Source organism: Pseudorasbora parva, chromosome 23 (assembly GCF_024679245.1).
Source record: "Pseudorasbora parva isolate DD20220531a chromosome 23, ASM2467924v1, whole genome shotgun sequence".
In the NCBI taxonomy this organism is placed as follows: domain Eukaryota; kingdom Metazoa; phylum Chordata; class Actinopteri; order Cypriniformes; family Gobionidae; genus Pseudorasbora; species Pseudorasbora parva.
The window spans coordinates 18307722-18329930 of NC_090194.1; the positions used below are offsets into that span (position 1 = coordinate 18307722).

Here is a 22209-nt window from a genome sequence, read left to right on the forward strand (position 1 = left end):
AATTCTGGGGATGATTGCCATATTTTACTTTTGTTCTGACTTAAAGAACATTTACCATCCATCTTATTTATTATACGTTTTGTAGGTAGGCTACTTTTGACCAGTTTGCATCAATGTGATTTCCAATAACACAATTTACATGTAGAATAATTTGAATTTTCATCATTTAAACCTATTAAATGCATTACAATTGAGATGGATAGCATGCACACACACCTTAAACACAAAATCACACCCATACAATTCTCCAGTTTTCAGTCATGTGACTGGCGTGGAGCCCTGGAGGGAAAAAAATCCATAGAATTGCAGCAGTCAGTTTTCTGTTTGTTTTAAGCCACAAATACAGTATTTAGTGTTATTTATTTGCACACAAGTGCTTTAATGTTCTAAAACAGTTATATTAAAAGCTCAAATTCAGTACACGCCTTATAGATTACTCATACTATACACATGTGAGCAGATGAGTCCAGAATATTTTAGAGAATATAATCTTTATAATGGTTTCCTATAAAAAAATAAAAAAATAAACAAATAAAAAATCTCTCTGAACATTGCATATTCTGGGTTAATATGTTCACATGTGTATGCATCATTAATAAGGTGTATATTGCATTCGGTCTGTAATAAAATGGTTTTATTACCTTGGTACTTAAAGGGTTAGTACACCCCAAAATAAAAATTATCTCCCTAATGTCGTTTGACAACCGTAAGACCTCTGTTCATTTTCGGAACACAAATGAAGATATTTTTGTTGAAATCCGATGGCTCAGACAGGCCTTCATTGACACCAATGTCATTTCCTCTCTCAAAACCCATAAAAGGCACTAAAGACATCGTTAAAAAGTACATCTCACTACAGTGATTCTACAATAATTTTATAAACTGACGAGAATAGTTAAAAAAAAAAAAAAAAAAAAAAAAAAAAAAAAAACCTAAATAACGACTTATATAGTGATGGGACGATTTCAAAACAAAGTTTCGAACGTAACGAATCGGTGTATTGATTCATGATTTAGATCGCCAGAGCCACATGATTTCAGCAGTTTGTCACGTGATCTGAATCATGAATCAATGCGCTGATTCATAACCGTTCTAAACTTTGTTTTGAAATCAGCCCATCACTATACAAGTTATTTAGTTTTTTGCGTACAAAAATTATTCTTGTTGCTTCATAAAAGTATTGCAGTGCCTGTAGTGAGATGGGCTTTTTAACGACATCTTTAGTGCCTTTTATGAGTCTTGAGAGAAGAAATGGCATTGGTGTCAATGAAAGCCTTTCTGACCCATCGGATTTCAACAAAAATATCTTCATTTGTGTTCCGAAGATGAACGGAAGTCTTACAGGTGTCGAAAGACATTAGGGTAAGTAATTAATGACAGATTTTTGATTTTTGGGTGAACTAACCTTTTAATACATACCGGGTAAAAATGACCAGGGGGTAATTAAGGAAACCCTTGTTTTGCTCTTCAGGTGAGAGTTTCTTAAGAATGTGATGTAATGTGATAACTATAAATAGAAGGCACAACACAAACATACCTGTCAACTGTGATGCCCCTGTGAAAAGCAGAAGAACAGCATGAGGGATTTCTCCCTGAATCCAAATATGCCAACTTTTCTACTATATACGCTTTTTTGGTAAAAGTTTTGGGACGCCTGCCTTTACATGCACATGAACTTTAATGACATCCCATTCTTAATCTGTAGGGTTTCATTTGGAGTTGGCCCAACCTTTACAGCTATAGCTTCAAGGCTTTCCACAAGGTTGAGGAATGTGTTTAAGGGATATTTTGACCATTCTTCTAGAAGCGCATTTGAGAGGTTAGGCACTGATGTTGGACAAGAAGGCCTGACTCTTAGTCTCCGCTCTAATTCATCCCAAAGGTTTTCTATGGGGTTGAGATCAGGATTCTGTGCAGGCCTGTCAAGTTCATCCATACCAAACTCACTCATCCATGTCTTTTCGAACTTTGCTTTGTGTACTGGTGTGCAGTCATGTTGGAATAGGAATGGGCCATTCCCAAACTGTTCACACAAAGTTGGGAGCATGAAATTGTGCTCCTTTCACTGGAACTAATTGGCCAAGCCCAACCACTGAAAAAAAACCCATACCATAGCCCGTCCTCCACCAAACTGTACACTTGGCCCATTGCAGTCAGGCAAGTACTGTTATCCTGGCAAACGCCAATCCCAGACTCGTCTATTGGATTGCCAGACAGAGAAGCTTGATTCGTTACTCCAGAGAACGTCTTTACTGCTCTAGTTCAGGGGTGGTGTGCTGTATACCACTGCAGTCGATGCTTTGCATTGCACGTGGTAATTTCCCAATTCCATGAAGCTCTCTACGCACTTTTCTTGAGCCAGTCTAAAGGCCACACAAAGTTTGGTGGTCTGTAGCTATTGGCAACTTCTGCACACTTTGCGCCTCAGCATGCGCTGACCCCGCTCTGTGATTTTACGTGGCCTACCACTTCTTGGCTGAGTTGCTGTTGTTCCCAGTTACTTCCACCTTGTTATAATACCACTAACAGTTGAAAGTGGAATATTTTCGTTGTGAAGAAATAGATTCATGAATGGAATTATTGCACAGGTGGAAACCTATCACAGTACCACGCTTGAATTCACTGAGCTCCTGAGAGCGATCCATTCTTTCACAACTGTAGAAGCGGTTTGCATGCCTCTGCGCTTCATTTTATACACCTGTGGCCATGGATGTTATTGGAACACCTGAATTCAATGATTTGGAGCAATATAGGCAACAATTTTGGCAATATAGTGTATGTTGAAAAGCAGTATGTGAAACGAGTACTAAAGCCGCATTCCTGTAGCCTGACGTGGTCATACTCAATTCTAGTCGGAATATGAAACTGAAACTGCTCCATTGGGCTGTGATTATGGGGCGTGTTTCAACCAAACCAGGAAAGACATCAATTGGATAGACCTACAACCAATCAGAGCAACGAAGTGACGCATTGTCAAATGTCAACAGAGCTCAACTGCACTGTGTTGCCAAGTCCGTGTTTTTTTCTGCGAGTTGTTTTCTATTTACGCGGGTTGAAGCGACTATTATGTGATATATAGACCCATGAGTGTGAATTTTAGCAGGCAACCATGCCAGAATAACACACATTTTACCCCCCAAATGCCATTTTTTTCCGGAGAACCACCATAGAGAAGCTATTGTATAGGGTTGTAGTACTAGTAGTTGGCAGGTTTTGTAAAAACTTGGCAACACTGTCTGCACGCACACTGGAATACACGATTTTTGCCGGTGTTGTAAAAAAATAAAATAATTTAATGATACACAGAGTACTTACCCAACATGATCATAATTTGAGAGAAATTGTGAGGGTGAATGCATATATAAACAAGCTCTTCGTTTAGGATTCGAACAAATATAATCCAAGCCCCTTTGATGACGTGGATGATTACGTTACTGTTTATTATCTGTCCATCATCGTCTGAAGCCCATCCTGATGATTTCATTGGTCCGAACAGTTTCTACCGAGATAATTTCTCCTTTATGGATCGAGGCCAGACCGAACCGCCCGACCTAAACATTTTGTGGGCGGGACTAAGTTCGGCCGGCATCCAGGCTAGCGTTCCTGGCTACTCGTAACCCATGTTTTTCCAACCTTCAACCCGGGAAAGTGCACTGGAATGGCAGTCAAACCAGTGACTTCCCACCTGTGAACTCGTACTAGATCGATGTACTCCCAGTTACGAGTTCTGAGACTGACGTCACATAGCCCGCAAAATAACAATGGGAGACCCTATGGATGCAGTCTTTATGAAAGTCGTACATTAAAACCAAATTGTTTATTAAAATAAGGTATTACTCTAACATTATTTATCCACAAATGTTATGCATTATCAGCAGCTTTTATAGCATTAGCTAGTTTTCAGTTGATTGAGTGCAAGAATAAATTAATACCAAATACATTTCCAAACATACAAATAAAAGGTATACAAGCTTCTCTTGCTTTATGCACCATTTTTTCTCCTCTGTTTTCTTTAAATAAGCAACGAGTAAGCACCTTTGGAAATATACATTTTTGTAAATGAGCATAAACCCCATACGGTCCACCATGTTACGTTTACATCTAGATACCGCAATTTCTTGCGCTCAGGAAGTTTGGCGTGACTTTGCCTGGAATGCTTCAAAGTCGTGAGTCGTGGTTTGAAGTCATAACTTACCGGTTCAAAAACCTTCCTGGAACGCAGCATAAGTCCAACTTTGTATTATTCATAAAACCAGCCTGTCCTCCTCCGAAACACGACCATATAGGTCGTTTGTGCATGCAGCGTATTACGACCTATAGTCACGTTTTAAAATGAAGCGCCCTCTAGCTGTCTGATTAATAATGACAGTCTCGTTTGTCGGGTGTGTCGTCATCAAATGAACTTTGACCGTCGTTGTCAATAAAAAAATGAGATGAGAGGAAGGAGTCATCCTGAACTTTGTAATCCAGGTGGGTTTTATTTTGTTCTTTTTAAATTATCATTCTGATTGTCTGCAATTCATGTGTAAGTGCAGTATGATGTTTACAAATCAGTTGCAAATGCCACCGAACGAACGCGATTTTACCATAGTAACGTTAACTGTTGCTCAATCCTGTTAGTAAAAGCCAGGTGACCACAAAGCTTACCATGTTTTTACCACAGCAACTGTGGTTTCACTGTGTACTATTTGAAAAGCATAACACAACTATTGTTTTACCTCAGTATCCATAGTTTTACTGTAGTATTTGTAGTTAAAACATGGTACCATACCATGATTTTAACACAGTAACTGTTTTTACTGTGTACTATTTGTATTTAAGCACTATGACTACAACACTTACAATGGTTTCACTACAGTAAATGTAGTTGTACTGTGGTACGTGTAGCTAAAGCACAGTAACCATGGATCTTACCATGGTTTTACCTCAGTAATCATAGTTTTGCTGTGGTGTTTGTAGTTAAACAGTAACCAAAACATATACCATCGTTTTTACCACAATAACCAGAGTTTTATTGTGGTATTTGTCATTAAAGCACTGTAACCACGACACTTGCCATGCTTTTAAAGCCATAACCATAGTTTTTTTTCTGTGGTAGCTGTAGTAAAAAAGCATAGTAACACAAAACCTTACCATAGTTTCACAACAATGACTACAACACTTGCCATGCCTTTAATGCTTTTTTGTTATTCAATATTTATGTTATTGTATTGTTATTGTTAATATTTTTCTGTCTTGCAGTTTCTTCAGATCACCTGCTCCTCCAACTCCATCTCCCACAACAACCTTAAATCCAACAGTTATTTTAAGAAGCCATTTCTTGCAAAAGCTCACTAACTGTCTGTCAGCTTTTTTTCTGAACTGTATTTTGTAAATCATCTACACATATCTTGGCATATTTTTGTTATTTTCATATTTTCTACACATTCTTGGCAAAACTCAAAATCTAATTTTGACCAGTTATGTCAGAAAGCTGCTAGTATTAACAGGGAACTTGAACTCAAAGCTCCCAATGCTGATCTTGAAGAAGCTGCAATGGAGGCTGAACAAGTCCTTTAAAGGTTCAGCCCTTCACAGGTAAAGGTGAATACATTTAGCTTTAACAGATTTGTTTTTAAGGAATGCATCTTTATTATGTTATGTGTTATTAACTTTCCTTAAAGTCCTTCCTCTTATATATATTGGTCACAGATAATTTTTAACACTGCCTCAACATGTATATATTTCTCTTTGATTCAGCTGAAAAGGAAGTGATGTCAAGGGCTTGTTTAACCTGTCTTGTTCGTGGAGTGGGATGAATTTGGCGGTTTATGGAGAAGAAGAAAAGAAAAGAAGAAAAAGCTGCAACGGTAAATATTTCCAGTGGTATGTCTGTTTTTGTCGTAACCCTTGACTGAACATCACTGCATTTACATTTCGCACAGCATTGGAGGTTTCTTAGGCCCTGTCCACATGAAGCCAGCGCTTTCCTAATCCGATCTTTTTTTTCCCTCGTTTCAAGAAATATCTGCGTCCACACGAGATGAAGAAAACGGACTAAAAACGATGTAGTTTGCATGCCAGGCCAGTGTGTGGCGCTGTAATTCTGCCACAGAAATACACTAATAACGGAGAAGAAGAGTTGTGGCTAGAGGGGGTATAGCAGTGGTCGGAGGTGAGGCAAAATCTCACAATAAAATAATAAATACATTTGCTACTTAACAGATGTGTTTTATTAATGCCTACACTTACCCCAACCCAAAACATACCCTTACAATAATGCAGATACGTTAATTAAATCACGCGATATTGATGTACGCGTGCCCAGTTTCCGTAGTTGTATCCCTTTAACTCTTCACCGTGCCGGACGTAGTGTGATGACATCACCGTTTCAGAAAATATACGGATTGGCTGTACACACGAAGACGGAAGATGATCGTTTTCAGATTTACCCACTTTGGGACCCGGTTTCGAAAAATATCGTATTCATGCTTCTAAAACGCCGGATCCGTGTGGACGAAATGCTGATACGGTACAAAATTTATACGTATACAGCTAAACGCGTCTCCGTGTGGACCGGGCCTTAAACTTTACATATCACACTGCTCCATCAGTAAGAACCTAATAAAGCATGGTTAGTCAAACTCGGTCCTGGGGGGCCACTGTCCTGCAGAGTTTAGCTCCAACCCTAATCAAACACACCTTCCTGTGATTTTCTAGTGATCCTGAATCTAGCTTGCTCAGGTGTGTTGGATCAGGGCTAGAGCTAAACTCTGCAGGACAGTGGTCCTCCAGGACAGAGTTTGAGGAACCCTGTAAAAAGTGTCATGTCGACGTAGTAGTAGTTCACACAGATTGTTTATATATGTAAATACGCACTACACCTTACGTCTTTTGCAATGTCTCGTGCATGACATAACATTATAAAAAGTCGGGGCTCAAGTTAAAATCAGTTCAACTTCTCATCTCGAGACCTTGCGGGTTATTTTCCCATTCCACTGCCCGCGACTCGCGTTTTTCAAAGCAAACACGCTTTCTGTGTGAAAAAGGCCATGATTCATTGTCTCGCTATCACCAGAACAATCTCAATTTAAGATTGAACATTGGTCTGGGGAGTCTGCTCAGTATTTTCTACTGCACAAGAGGCATGATCAATGGGCCTAATTCAAATGACTTTGTTTGCAATTGATAGTCCATCAAACAATCAGACCACAAGAGGCGTGAGCAATAAGCATCGACCTATCGCTTCTCTATCCGTCATCGTGTTAAATCCACCAATAGCTCACCTGGTGGATAAGCCAGTCTGTGATTGGTTCCCGCAAAAGTGTGTAACAGAAGCAGTAGAAATGAATGTGCAGGTTTCCAGACTGAGCTGTAGGGTGAAATCAAATCGCTGGCAGATCGGGCTGGGTTTATCCAGTCTACATACTTCATACAACCGCAATAGGGATATTAGAAAATGTCTGCAATTTTAAGTGATAAAGCTTTATAAAGTCAGGATTCTGATTCATTGTCAATGTTTTTATTGTTTCTCATTTATTTTAATAAAATTATCTTTCATCCTGTCTTGCAGGTTTTCTCATGGATTGTTCATTCTCTATCAGCTCTCTGCATTATCAAACCCAATGGCCCCTTTGCTAACAGTAATCGCTCGCTCACTCACTCACTCACTCACTCACTCACTCACTCACTCACTCACTCACTCACTCACACACACACACACACACACACACACACGCTCATACACTCACACACTCACTCACTCACTCACTCACTCACTCACTCACTCACTCACTCACTCACTCACACACACACACACACACACGCTCGTACACTCACTCACTCACTCACTCACTCACTCACTCACTCACTCACACAAACACACACACGCTCATACACTCACTCACTCACTCACTCACTCACTCACACACACACACACACACTCAATCACACACACACTCATACACTCGCTCACTCGCTCACTCACACACACTCACTCGCTCACACACACTCGCTCGCTCACTCACACACACACACACTCGCTCACTCATACACACACACGCTCACTCACACACTCGCTCATACACTCACTCACTCACACACTCGCTCATACAATCACTCACTCACACACTCGCTCATAGACTCACTCACTCACTCGCTCACACAAACACACACTCACTCACTCACACACTCGCTCTTACACTCACTCACACACTCGCTCATACACTCACTCACTCACTCACTCACTCACACACTCGCTCATACACTCACACGCTCACTCACTCACTCACTCACTCACTCACTCACTCACTCACACACTCGCTCATACACTCACACGCTCACTCACTCACTCACTCACTCACACACTCGCTCATACACTCACACGCTCACTCACTCACTCACTCATTCCCTCACTCGCTCATACACACACTTGCTCATACACTCACTCACACACTCGCTCATAGACTCGCTCGCTCGCTCGCTCGCTCGCACACACACATACACACATACACACAAACACTTTCTGCCAACTTCTGCTTATAGCATCTCTACTTGTATTAATTTCTCCTCTACAGTGAACAGTCCCAAATTATAAGCAACTATTTTTGTTTTTACTTTTTTTCTTCTTTTCTTTATAGTGGCACAATCTGGAGAAGTACCTGGGTGACAGAGGATGCTGTGCTGGGCACTTATGTTTGTCTTTAAACAGTTTGACATATCAATAAACATTGTGAAATGACTACAAAATGTGTGCATTCATTGTTTTTTTTTTGTTTTTTTACTTTTAACTTTTTTTTTATTCTTATAGTTAAACTAGTAGAGTTAAGAATGGCAAAAGGTTTTCAGGAAACACAGTGATTAAATGTATACTGTAAATACACTATAAATACACTGTAAATATTACATAAGCACTTTATTTAAATATTAGCTGCACTTATCTTAGGTCTTATCTTTAGATTAGTAGTTTTTTTGTAAAACAAAGGACATTTTTTTATTTTTATTTTAATGTTTATTTGTCATACAGTATACAACTGCAGAATGTTTGAAATTAAAAGTTGTGCATTAATTAATAGTTGGGTAATGTATACAATGGAAACCATTAGGCCCTTGCTTGGGGTGAATAAAATCACTATAATCAACAAATCTATTGCTGCATCAGGTCAACCCCCCAAATGCAATCTGTCATTTTAGTTGTATTATATTTAATGGGGACAAATACATGTTTAACTGATAATCTGTTTATTCATCACAAGCCCCTGAAAGAACCTGTCATAAAATACCATATATGGGCAAGGAAGTGTGACGCATCTCCTCAACTGAGTTGTTGTCATTGGCTTTGACTTTTTCCGGCACCGACAGGACTGGTTGTGGTTGGACAATCTTTAAACCCGCATTAAAAAAAAGTTAATGTTGCAAAGTACGTTTTGTTGTTATTATTACGTCAGTAATGCATTCAGTTAACAATGCGGTGTTGCTATGTTGTGAGAAATTACCTCTCTACCAAGATCCTAACCCTAACCCTAAGTGTAACTTCACTGAACTACAAACTAAGACAATGGCGTTCCATCGATATAGTGACAGAGGCTTATGGGTAATGCAGTTTAAAACGTGTAAGAAAGAAATTGGAAACATTACTATCTTTAATGAGCAAAGGGATATCTAATCATGTTCATTGTGTAAACCTCTATGAGGTATTTGAGAGGCAGGCTGAATTTGGTATTTTACTTGAGCATTTAAAAAAAAAAAACCTTTATATCACCTTTTGATAGATAGATAGATAGATAGATAGATAGATAGACAGACAGACAGACAGACAGACAGACAGACAGACAGACAGACAGACAGACAGACAGACAGACAGACAGACAGACAGACAGACAGACAGACAGACAGATAGATAGATAGATAGATAGATAGATAGATAGATAGATAGATAGATAGATAGATAGATAGATAGATAGATAGATAGATAGATAGATAGATAGATAGATAGATAGATAGATAGATAGATAGATAGATAGATAGATGGATTTGAAAACGGTGACCAACATTATTTAGTTGTCATACAAATTTTCTTTTTGAATCTATCATCAGACTTTGATGCTCTTCTAGGGGACTATACTTGGCCCCTGGGGATGGCAGGGCAGTAAAACACACACAGATGTATACTTATCATGGACATGTGTGAAGTGTCACATTAATATTGTCTTTTAAACGACTTTCAATCTTTAATTCAGTCATAGTTAACAACAGAACGAGAATATACCCCCAAAGTTATCAAATGCTCATATAGAACATGCTTCTCAATGTATTTAACTAGAACAAGAATACAGTGTTAACAATAAACGAAGACATCTATTTAAACAACCAATACACCTTGTGACACTTCATTGTACTATGTGCATGCTCATTTTGCTTGTAGTACAGGGTCCATGTTGATCTTTCTCTGGTGCATCGCCCTCAGTGTGTCTGAAGTGTCTGTAACAATATAGCCGATACAATCTCTTCAAATGCATCTTTCAACCTCCCCTTCACTGTAATTTGTCATATTTACTGTATTCGACTCAGCATCTAGGCAGCATCTATATGCAGTGGTTACATTCTAGCAAATTATTGTCCTAAATGACATTAATTAAACCAATCATGGTTATTTTATGTATTATTTATTTAAAATTGTGTATTTAATAAACACCATGCTTAATACAGAATATCAACCATACTTTATCCAAAACTTTACTGGACAATACAGCTAATGTTACATATAAAGACATTTAAGAGAAATAAAAATGGGTTATGTTAAAACCATATGATGTTTATTAGTTCACAAATGAAGCTGCCACACAAATTCATGCATTGTGAAATCACATCCAGTTTCCTTTTCATTATCAGAGCTATACTGGTTTTATTCCTCTTGCTTGGCTGTCCATATCTCTAAACAATTTGCAATTGTTATCCATCATTGTACAGAACAAATGTTGAACAAAAGACGTGACCAATTCAAATAAAATCCCTTTATTGTCACAATACCATTTTAAATTATTTTAAAATTAAATTAAGAGTGAAATTATTTTGTGCAAACTCCGCAGCATGACAGTATGGATGACAAGTATAGAACACATATACAGTATTAACAATGTACACATAAGGGACTCGATACAGGTAGAGAGAGAACAATATACGGTACAATATTATACTATACAGAGAGCACTAAATGAAAACAATAATAAACACAATAATTACAGTATACATATACCACTGTCGCCTTTTTCAACTAAATATTCAAATACATTTTCAACTAAATTACTGATCTGCCTGCATTGTCACTATATGATAATTAGTTTTCTTCAGAGCGGCTGTATAACCAAATCAAATTCTGTAGCATAATTTTTTTGTGTTAACACTGTGAAGCTGCTTTGAAACAATCAGCATTGTAAAAAGCGATATATAAATAAAGGTGACTTGACCATTGCAAAGCAGCATGAATTAGTGCAAATATATTGTTAGGGTGCAGTATAATACTATGTCAGAGTCCAGTCAGTGTAACTGATGGAGAGCAGTGCATATGAGGTGTGCTGTGTGTGGTGTTACTGGTACGAGTTCAGTAGTCCGATTGCCTGTGAAAAGAACTCGTCTCGCAGTCTGCTGGTGCAGGTTCTGCAAGAACGTCTGCCTGATGGTGATGGTGAAAGCAGGCCATGGCTCGGGTGGCTGGAGTCTGATGATCCTCTGTGCTTTCCTCACAAACCACCTGGTGTAGCTGTCCTGGAGGGAGGGAAGCTCACCTCCAACAATGTTCTGTGCAGTTCGTACCACTCTCTGCAGAGCTTTGCAGTTGAGGGTGGTGCAGTTCCTGCCAGGATGCTTTCCACAGTGCATGTGTAACTGATTTTAGGGTTTTGGGGCTCACACTGAACTTCCTCAGCTATCTGAGGAAGAAAAGACACTGATGAGCCTTCTTTAGCACAGCATCAGTGTAGATGGGCCATGTGTGGTCACTGATCACTGGAGATATGAACACAGAGCTCAAATAGTTCCTCAGCTCTACTGATGCAGTGTAGCTTTTTCTCAACCAGGGGATGAAGACCTAACATAAGAAAACATGTATTTAGGAGGTGGTAAATAAATAAACAATATATTTTATTATTTATACACATTTTAAATATATATATATATATATACACAATATATATACACACATACATATATATGTATAGGAGGTTGTTGGAGGTATGGGCCAAAATAATTATTTCATAACTGTCTCTAACTGATGATTTAACTGATGACTTGGTGCCTACAGATTTCCCCCGTCAACAAAGACTACACCATATCTGGCCTCAAAGCCGCTTCTCTTTAGTCTGGGCCATACAAACTGACCAACTGTGTAAAGACTGACCTGACCATTGTGTGTGTTCAATGCCAGGTAGCAGCTCCTCTACTTCTTGATGTACTATTTCTGTACAAGTAGAAAATGAGAACATAATACAAGCAGTCATAACAAATCAGTAATCTATTGAAAACTCTTTAGTACATATGTACAAAATGCATATTTCTTTATCAACTGGCTTTATCCTCCTTCAAACAAACAGAGAAAATAATAAGTCAATAAAAATTCTAGAAAAAAAAGAGTTTTGGTGAATAACAGGTGTCTCACAATATTAAGTAATTTCCTGCCCAAATTACAAAGATAATGGCACAGCTGATTTGCTCATTCTATAAAAAAGATTTATAAGTGAAAAATGATAACTGCTGACTTGAACAGTCCTTTGAGAGATCAACATCAAATGCTGTACTACATATAATTGCATTGCTTGAATACAGACATACCAATGGAAATGTGGACCTTTTCGTCATTCTGTCTTTTCTCTTCGGGCACAAGATGGCCATGTTCATTCTTCATCCCCAACAGGTCTGGTTTGGATTGCTGTAAGCAGTTTAAAGGCCTTTTTACACCAAGGAACAAGTCCACACAGCAGCTATAAAACATTTAATGACACAAAGGAACAATATCGTTGGAATCATTTAAAAATATTTTTCCAGCTGATGAAAAATAAAAACCTTGACAGCCAATTAGATCACTTAAAATGGCAGACAACATAACCACAGCACGTGCTTATAATAAACAGAAATGTATTGTCCGTTGGTGTTGATGTTAAAATAGTTATCATTATAGTTATCGGTCTTGGTGTGAACAAACTTAAATGATCTGATGTGTCATGTGACATGTTAAACTATTATTTCTAGACTCTTGCTTCTTAAACAGATGTGTTCAATAAAAAAAAACATTGAGAAAAAAGGCAGACTATGAGGTGTGTGCAGATATGATGTACTGTTGGAACGGCAGAAACATTTCCTATTTGTAAAGGTTAATATAGAATAAAATGGACTTAATATAAAATGTCTGATATAAACTGTCTGACTACTTACAAGGGGCACAATCGGCACGAGACTTGAGACAATAGCCAATGACAGCAGCAGGAATAAAGCCATAGAATTTTGTACAAGTTTGCTTGTCCAATATCTTATGAATTTGCTGACTTGGTAAATTGCATGAAGTATGTAGACTGGATAAACCCAGCCCGATCTGCCAGCGATTTGATTTCACCCTGCAGCTCAGTCTGGAAACCTGCACATTCATTTCTACTGCTTCTGTTACACACTTTTGCGGAAACCAATCACAGACTGGCTTATCCACCAGGTGGGCTATTGGTGGATTTAACACGATGACGGATAGAGAAGCGATAGGTCGATGCTTATTGCTCACGCCTCTTGTGGTCTGATTGTTTGATGGACTATCAATTGCAAACAAAGTCATTTGAATTAGGCCCATTGATCATGCCTCTTATACTGAGCAGACTCCCCAGACCAATGTTCAATCTTAAATTGAGATTGTTCTGGTGATAGCGAGACAATGAATCATGGCCTTTTTCACACAGAAAGCGTGTTTGCTTTGAAAAACGCGAGTCGCGGGCAGTGGAATGGGAAAATAACCCGCAAGGTCTCGAGATGAGAAGTTGAAATGATTTTAACTTGAGCCCCGACTTTTTATAATGTTATGTCATGCACGAGACATTGCAAAAGACGTAAGGTGTAGTGCGTATTTACATATATAAACAATCTGTGTGAACTACTACTACGTCGACATGACATCCCCATCTTACTGATGGAGCAGTGTGATATGTAAAGTTTAAGAAACCTCCAATGCTGTGCGAAATGTGAATGCAGTGATGTTCAATCAAGGGTTACGACAAAAACAGACATACCACTAGAAATATTTACCGTTGCAGGTTTTTTTCTTTTCTTCAGTCTTCTCCATAAACCGCCAAATTCATCCCACTCCACGAACAAGACAGGTTAAACAAGCCCTTGACATCACTTCCTTTTCAGCTGAATCAAAGAGAAATATATACATGTTGAGGCAGTGTTAAAAATTATCTGTGACCAATATATATAAGAGGAAGGACTTTAAGGAAAGTTAATAACACATAACATAATAAAGATACATTCCTTAAAAACAAATCTGTTAAAGCTAAATGTGTTCACCTTTACCTGTGAAGGGCTGAACCTTTAAAGGACTTGTTCAGCCTCCATTGCAGCTTCTTCAAGATCAGCATTGGGAGCTTTGAGTTCAAGTTCCCTGTTAATACTAGCAGCTTTCTGACATAACTGGTCAAAATTAGATTTTGAGTTTTAAAAATATGCCAAGATATGTGTAGATGAATTACAAAATACAGTTCAGAAAAAAAGCTGAGAGACAGAGAAAGACAGACAGACAGAAAGATAGACAGACAGATAGTAAGTTAGCTTTTGCAAGAGATGGCTTCTTAAAATAACTGTTGGATTTAAGGTTGTTGTTGGAGATGGAGGAGCAGGTGATCTGAAGACACTGCAAGACAGAAAAATATTAAATTACAATAACATAAATATTGAATTACAAAAAAAAAAAAAAACATTAAAGGCATGGCAAGTGTTGGGGTAATTGTGGTAGAACCATGGTATGCAGTGCTTTAACTTCTAATAGAACACAGTAAAAGTACAGTTACTGAGGTAAAACCATGGTACGTGTCATGGTTACTGTGCTTTAACTACAAATACAAAAGTAAAACTATGCTTACTGTGGTGAAACCATGGAAAGTATTGTGTTTACCGTGCTTTAACAACAAAATACCACAGCAAAACTATGGTTACTGAGGTAAAACCATGAAAATAGTTTTTTATTGAGCTTTAACAACAAATACCACAGTACAAATATGGGTACTACTACTGTGGTAACTTTAATAGATTAGCAAGTGTTGTGGTTATCGTGCTTTAACAACAGATACCACAGTAAAACTATGGTTACTGTGGTAAAAGCATTGTAAGTGTTGTGGTTACCATGCTTTAACAAAAGATACCACAGTAAAACTATGTTACTGTGGTAAAAACATTGTAAGTGTTGTGGTTACCATGGTTTAACAACAGATACCACAGTAAAACTATGGTTACTGTGGTAAAAGCGTTGTAAGTGTTGTGGTTACCATGCTTTAACAACAGATACCACAGTAAAACTATGTTACTGTGGTAAAAACATTGCAAGTGTTGTGGTTACCGTGCTTTACCTACAAATACCACAGTAAAACCATGGCTACTGTGGTAAAAGCATTGCAGGTGTTCTGGTTACCGTGCTTAACTACAAATACCACAGCAAAACGGTTACTGAGGTAAAACCATGAAAAGTGTTTATTGAGCTTTAACAACAAATACCACAGTAACAATATGGTTACTGTGGTAAAAGCTTAGCAAGTGTTGTAGTTACTGTGCTTTAACTACAAATACCACAGTAAAACTACAGTTACGCTGGGAGAAGCATGGGCTGCTTTTACTACACGACATGCTCGATATACTATGGTAAAAACATGGTAACATCGTGTGCACTTTTAACATGATCCCTTTCCCATCACTGGGGAATTTCAAATGAATATTACAATGAAAACTTACTATGCTGGCGTCCGTATTAATGATTTGAACGTCACCGTGCTTGAAAAATCGGACAAAATGTCCCATATTTAAACAAGACGCATGATTTCATTCATAAATACGTGACGATCGACTACTTTACGGGATGTATGGAACCCCTACCTGTACGTGTCTCGAAGTCATCTAAAATCCATATTTTTATAGGAATAAACAAACCACTTCGAATAGCTGCAAGAGTTTAACAAAAGAGCAAGTAGATAGAAAAGCCACAATGAATTGAGGCGAAAGTTTCTTAAAGTGACATATCTCCAGCTGCCGGTAGGGGCACTATTATAGGAAACGCTTGTATTGGTCGTATTTAAAGGTATGGATACACGACTTATATGGTCGTATGGGTTGGAGGACTTGTTGCATAAAACAGCTGGCGGAAAGTACCCATATATCCTACTGCTTCTGATGTGTGCATCCAATGGACACTTTACTATCCCATGAGGCCATTGCAGATGAGTTACGAATGTCAGTGAAGCAATGCATCTGATGCTGTAATTCACATGACAATGACAACAGGGTAGAATAAGTACACATGGATCGCATTCACCTTTTTAGCCATCACAAAGTTCAGTGCAAGATGCAAAAGTAAATAAATGAAATCCCAGATGTGGTGTTTACAGAACCCAGCACATGAGACGAGGACAAATACGTACAGTATATATCCCATGAATTATAAAGTCATTGAACTAAAACAAGGGAATAAATTATTACAACATGGCCACGATTTAGTAAAATGAAAGAATGAATTAGTAAAACATGTTGACGTATAAGTGAGTCGTGGTAATGAATTGCTCATTTATGGATACGATATACAGATTTTTATATGTAGTACGTTTAACTAAACTAATTTACAGTTATTTGGATGATGACGTTTGAATATCAAAAGTTAACCACAAAGACACTCTGATAAAGTGAGATTAAATGCATAAAGTATATTTGCATTATATTCGTGGAGATATATTGTATATATCACACAAGGCAAGAGTGTCAATGCTTGTCAATGCTTGTCAATGCTTGCCATCCCCAGACTGTTCCAACAAAGTTGGGAGCATGAAATTGTGATTCTTTTACTGGAACTTAGGGGCCAAGCCCAACCACTGAAGAAAAAAAACCAAACAAACAAACAAAAAAAAAAAAAAAACCCACCATAACCCATCCTCCATCAAACTGTACACTTGGCCCATTGCAGTCAGGCAAGAACTGTTATTCTGGCAACCGCCAATCCCAGACTCGTCTATTGGATTGCCAGACAGAGAAGCTTGATTCGTCACTCCAGAGAACACGTTTCCACTGCTCTAGTTCAGTGGTGGTGTAAACGAGAAACCAGTGATGGTTTAGTAAAACGAGAGAATTAATTAGTAAAACATGCTGACTTATAAGTAAATTGTGGTAATGAATTGCTCATTTGTGGATACGATATACAGATTTTTATATGTAGTATGTTTAACTAAACTAATTTACAGTTATTTGGATGATGAAGTTTGATCATCAAAAGTTAACTGCAAAGACACTTTGATAAAGAGAGAATGCATAAAGTATATTTGCATTATATTCGTAGAGATATATTGTAGATCTCGCACAAGGCAAGAGTGTCAATGCTTGAGGAATATTTGATGCAAACACCTCACCAATTACTTCAGGTATGCAGTTCAATGGTTCATGAACTGCTCATTTTATGTAGAGTAATTTTCAGATTTGTGATCAAATGTAAAATACCGTTTTGAGTCGTGCCACTAAATGCATCTGCAGCAATGCTAGGCATGTGAACCAAACTTCAAATCTAATTTGTCACCACACTTAAAATGTGTGAGACAAAGAGACAAAGAACTAAGTGTAAAAAAGTCCCTAAAATAATGCACCACAAACTCCTTTTAGGGATAAATGCTGTTTCACGTTGCATAAATTGTCTCTTGCCTTTGCTCCAAATTGTGGTCCAACATGTTTTCATGAGAGCCCTTCACATGAAGATGGATACAGTCTACAGTGTAATCAGTTGTTTGATTGAAACGGAGGTTACTTTTTTCTTCTTCTAGAGTTTGCACAACAGCATGCAAAGAAGCAACATCTGACGTACAGCTGGATTTAACAAGCTTTCCATCTTTTCATAAACTGTTAAGCTTCAAGCCAATAGCACCAATGTTTCTTCATGCAGTTAACATTGGTAGATTGTCTGTTTAGTGCATTCATAACACGAAAATGTCAAATGTCCTTGTAGTGCCCAGTTTAAGATGTGAAACAAGTAATTTAACCCATTGATTCATCTATTGATACACAAATAAATAAATAAAAATTCCCAGTAAAATACCTGTTAGGGTCTGTGTTCAGCCTCAACATCAACCTGTGTTCCCCTGGTCTTGTGTGGACTTTTATGATATTTCCTGTTTCACACCATGTTTTGTAGTCCTTTGTAGTTTTTCTTGCTGATTAGTTCTTTGATTTTTCCCAGTTGTGTCTTGTTTGCCAATTACCCCTTGTGTATTTGAACCCCAGTGTTTCTTGTGTTCATTGTCAAGTTGGGTCCTTCAAGACTGTATGTTTGGTGAGCTCATTCAGTTTCCTAGTAACATGATGGTCCAGAACCGAGCCACATCTGGTAAACACCGATTACATGTGTACCAGATGTGGGATGGATCTGGGATGACGCTATTTTGCTGCCTGGGAAACTTTATTACAATTTTGTTGTTGTTGTTGTTGTTGCTAAAAACTAGAAATTTTAGGTCATGGTAGTTTTTTATTCACATATCTTTTCTTAAAGTGACAGCAAATTACATTATTTATGTATTCATTTAACTTTTGACCTTCATCAAATGCCATAATCAAATGTATGTTTTTTGTTGAATTTGCATAATGCACTATCATTAGGAATAGTTCAAGAACTGAATGAAGTCTGCATCCTATATCAACTAAAAATAGAATTGGGGAAGTATCGGAAGATGATATTTGTAGATTTCTCAGAAAACAAATCTCTTATGAATAGTGAGCTTCTGCAGTGTCAAAAAAATACATCGACAACAGCATCATAGTAGGATGACAGTGAAATCACAGCCACATTTTCCTCATTCTTTCAGGCATGTCAAAACTCAACTGGCTTCTTGCTCCATATTTTTAGGGGGAGTAGGGACATTTCTAAACATGTATTTGGAGGCCAGGGGAGTTGACAGGAGACCTGGAGTCTCTTTTCCTTGCCAGAACAGGCTGCCCAAACAGTTAGAACAAGAGTTCAGGACATGAGGGCGAGAGAGTGAGAGGAAACAGGAGGTCATATAGTGGTGGGGTTAGCAACCCTCTGTACTGCTGTCAGAGACAGATTAAATAAACTGTAGATAGAGGCAATGAGCTCTGGTGTCTTAGTAGTTTCCTGGCAAATGACAAAGGACTTTTTCTGAAGGCATATTTGATTGAAAACCATTTTACTGGCATCTGTAGTAAACACAGATGAGCTAAGAACTGGGTCAAACAAGACTAATGAGTTGACTCCCACAACTATGCGGTAATGAGTTTTTCAAGCTTAAAGAAGTGATGCTAACATCTTGATAGCAAAACACAGTTAACAGTCAAGCCATAGGCTACTATCCATAAAACTCTTACAGTCTCTGCCCAATAGATCTCCTAGTGTAAGTTTGATTTCAGTCGGACTGAAACAATAATTAGTTGTTTAAAATGTCTACTGTATACTCGAGCTAAGTCGAGTATAAGTAGTATTTATAAGTCAAACTAAGAGATCTAGATAATGTGATTGTTATTGTGATCTTCATCCAGTACCCATCAAGTAACTGTTATCGACTTTAGTATGTGGCATTTACACTTTGGATAAAGATTGTAACTTGATTATCTACAAAAAGGTAAAGAGGCATGGACTCCACTCGACCCCTGAAGGTGTGCTATGGTATTTGACATCAAGATGTTTGCAGCAGATCCTTTAAGTCCTGTAAGTTGTGAGGTGGGGACTCCATGGGTCGGACTTGTTTGTTCAGAACATCCCACAGATGCCCGATTGGATTTAGATCTGGGAAATTTAAAGGGCAATTCAACAAGTCTGCATGGAAACCCTGACAGCCCCATACGCAACTAACTGCAATGCACTGTGTATTTTGACACCTTTTTTATCAGAACCAGCGTGAACTTCTTGAGCAATTTGGCAGCCTTCGCTCCCCACGTGGATCAACGAGCCTTGGCCACCCATGATCCTGTCGCCGGTTCGCCACTGTTCCTTCCTTGGAGCACGTTTAATAGATACTGACTACTGCAGTCCGAGAACAGCTCACATCACAGTTTAGGTGGCCTGACCCAGTCATGAGTCCATGATGGGCCCATTGCCAGTATGAATCAGAACTAGAACCATGAAGAAGTCTATTTGAAACCAAGCAGCTTTCTACTGATCAAAGCAGTGAATTTGCGAATGAATGTCCAAATTGAACCGATTGGGAAATCTGCATTGGGAAATCTTTAGCCATCACAGGAAATTCCCTATTGCTTGGAATCCTTTTGGAATTAATGTATTTTACCACTTCATGGACAAGAAGTGCAGTTCTATCAGAAAGACTTGGGAGGCCAGATGGAGTATGATAACATAGCAAGTTTATTAGGAGACCAGCAAGTATTGTAATTAGAGGCTCTTTGGCGTAGGCCCCGTCCGTAGCGCTCGTCACGAGGGTAGCGTTTCTCTGCATTTCCTGCCTGAAGATGAAGGCAGGGGCGCAGCCGACCTCCTGGGAGGTATAGGCAGGGACCGACCTAGTGGTAGTGGGGAGGATGGAGGTAGTGTTGGCGTCAGCATCTGTGAACTCAGACATGTGTACTTTTATACTCTTAGAATTATGACATGATTGGATAGGTCTGAATGTGAGAAGTGACTGAACATTGAATCTTCCTGGCAGAACTTACGCTAGAGCTTCATTTCCACACAATGCCACATCTTGATTAACATTGATACGAGGGCTTTGACTCCGGGGGCTGTTCAAAATCCTGCTGCCCCACTTGTACATATTCTTTAGATAAGGCTGGCCACACGCTTGAAGATTTTAAACTCAATTTTGAGCCTGATTTGCTTCCCAAAGTGATCAGAGGGCTTGGCCCAATTTGATGCTTGTTGCAATCAACTTTTTGTCCAAAAAATCTTCAATTGTGTTGTGTCATTACATTTATTCTACTGCTCCCGATCACGTCAGAGCCCACACAATCCCAAATCGACTCTTGATCGGGATGCCTCTAATGTGATGCCCGCCAATGACTATCCCTTCACCAACCAGATGTTGTGTCCTTCTTTAGCTGAAACTTGGCAGTCACAAACAAGCCATGTAAGTGGAGTCTTTAGAAAGATCACCCATGTTCTTTTTTCCATTTTGTTTCTCCTCCCGTAAACAAAACTCACAGCAGGAGAACCAGCTGACGACGTCGATCGTCCTCCATCTGTTTTTTTGTTTTGGTTTTTTTAAAAATCCTCAAGTCACACGAGTCTCCGTGAGATCTTGTCTCACTGTGAAAATATTACTACAATCGACAGGTGTGTGGTCTTGCGGTCCGGAAGTATCATCTAGTGTGTGCATTCGTACATTTATTTTTTCTTATAAATTAGAATAGATTAGTCCAAATTTGTTGTTTAATACATGTTGACTTCCCCCTAGGCTGGAAGATTGTGTATTGTGCATTTTTTTCTGTGGCTTGAATGAAGTCTGTATGCTTTATATGGAGAGATATAACAATATAGATTTCATTTAAATTCATACAATGTGCATCCAAAACACATATTGTGTACCTGCATGGTTTTACAATTTACTTATATTTTAAAAATACATGCATGTAATTATACATATATAATTACATTTCTGGAATTTTATCTATAATTACCATGTTAACCCTTTCTGTACAACTTAACACTCCCTTAAACCTACATACACTACCAAATGTTTCCCTAACCATACCCGTATCCCACCGGGTACCGGGGTTAATCAATGCTCTCCGTGCTTTTATCCATGCAAACTGAGTTCTTGCCCAGAACACAACCATACCGCCAATCCAAACTGTATGCAAATTGTCAGTCATCTTTGACGATAGTTGCCCTTACAGAAATCAAACTCATCAACACTACTTTGTTGAGTCTACTTTTTGTTAAAGTTATGATCCTTATCTGGTGATGGCGGATTTTTTTAAACGGGGGTGTGTGACGGTTCCGTCAGTTTGTTTAATCCTGAGTTACAGGTGATTGGCTGAGGGAAGGCGTGGTTT

At 38.5% G+C, this 22209-nt stretch overlaps 3 long non-coding RNA genes across 4 annotated transcripts; 1 reads left to right on the plus strand and 2 right to left on the minus strand.

Moving 5' to 3' along the window:
* The first annotated feature begins 5246 nt into the window (after positions 1 to 5246).
* LOC137062971 (uncharacterized) lies at positions 5247 to 8727 on the plus strand. 2 transcript variants are annotated; one of them, XR_010901321.1, is made up of 4 exons: positions 5247 to 5577; positions 5740 to 5865; positions 7553 to 7622; positions 8619 to 8727. It is a non-coding gene; the product is annotated as an uncharacterized lncRNA (long non-coding RNA). The 2 variants fall into 2 exon arrangements; XR_010901322.1 differs by having other exon boundaries at positions 5740 to 5849.
* A 2539-nt stretch (positions 8728 to 11266) lies between these two features.
* On the minus strand, positions 11267 to 12886 carry LOC137062683 (uncharacterized). The gene is made up of 3 exons (XR_010901266.1): positions 12805 to 12886; positions 12374 to 12433; positions 11267 to 12064 (listed from the first exon to the last, which is right to left on the minus strand). It is a non-coding gene; the product is annotated as an uncharacterized lncRNA (long non-coding RNA).
* A 1359-nt stretch (positions 12887 to 14245) lies between these two features.
* Positions 14246 to 16214, minus strand: LOC137062681 (uncharacterized). The gene is made up of 3 exons (XR_010901265.1): positions 16096 to 16214; positions 14527 to 14863; positions 14246 to 14364 (listed from the first exon to the last, which is right to left on the minus strand). It is a non-coding gene; the product is annotated as an uncharacterized lncRNA (long non-coding RNA).
* Positions 16215 to 22209: the final 5995 nt, after the last annotated feature.